This window comes from Microtus ochrogaster, chromosome 21, assembly GCF_000317375.1.
Source record: "Microtus ochrogaster isolate Prairie Vole_2 chromosome 21, MicOch1.0, whole genome shotgun sequence".
NCBI classification, from domain to species: domain Eukaryota; kingdom Metazoa; phylum Chordata; class Mammalia; order Rodentia; family Cricetidae; genus Microtus; species Microtus ochrogaster.
In genome coordinates this window covers 38,515,794-38,516,633 of record NC_022022.1, presented here as the reverse complement: position 1 = coordinate 38,516,633, position 840 = coordinate 38,515,794, and the positions used below count along the sequence as shown (strand labels likewise).

Genomic DNA, 840 nt, shown 5'->3' with positions numbered 1-840 from the left:
TCCTTAAATTAAGTATTTAAGCTGGACAAATCTGGAAGCATGAACAAAGTAAGACACTTTCTACTAGAGTCCTTAAATTAAGTATTTAAGCTAAATATTAAACTATAGTTTATTCTTAGGCTTAATAAACTAACACAAATATTTATGTTCAAATATGTACATTAATGTTCAGATAAATACCTGCCCATGGTTTTACCTAAATAAGTACCTAGAATAAGTCAAAAACGAAGTTTTGCTTTATTGTTTATAGATTATTGGCCATTTTTACTCCTTAACTTCCAGTTCTTACTAGAAAAGAAATAAGTGAAATCTGTAATTTCACCATTCAATGTAGCATCCCAGCTTTATTTTCATTACTGCATTTGTTTTTCCTCCACAAAACTGTTACAGTTTAGGCATTTATACTTTAGGCATTTTATAGTCCAACTTTTATGGAATATACCATAAGCACTCCTCATAAAAAATGATTTCATGAAAAATAATTTGTGTGGTGCACTGTGGTGTGTATCTGTATGTGTGTGTGTGTTGCTGGGAATTGAACCCAGGGCCCTTACATGCTAGGCAAAAACTCTAACACTAAATAGTTTGGGGGTTTTGTCTCTTTGTTTTCAAGACACCGTCATACTATGGAGCCATAGGTGGCCTGTGTTTGTCATAGTTTCATAATTATGTATTTTGAAAAAATTTTTTTTATTTTCAAGACAGGGTTTCTCCGTAGCTTTTTTTTTTTTTTTTTTTTGAGTTCCTATCCTGGAACTAGCTCTTGTAGACAAGACTGGCCTCGAACTCACAGAGATCCGCCTGCCTCTGCCTCCCGAGTGCTGGGATTAAAGGTGTGTG

The 840-nt window shown here is 33.9% G+C and overlaps 1 protein-coding gene across 1 annotated transcript in view; it reads left to right on the top strand.

Moving 5' to 3' along the window:
- Window positions 1-840, top strand: part of LOC113457211 (calcium-activated chloride channel regulator 3A-1-like) — a 26,635-nt gene that overhangs the window by 13,328 nt on the left and 12,467 nt on the right.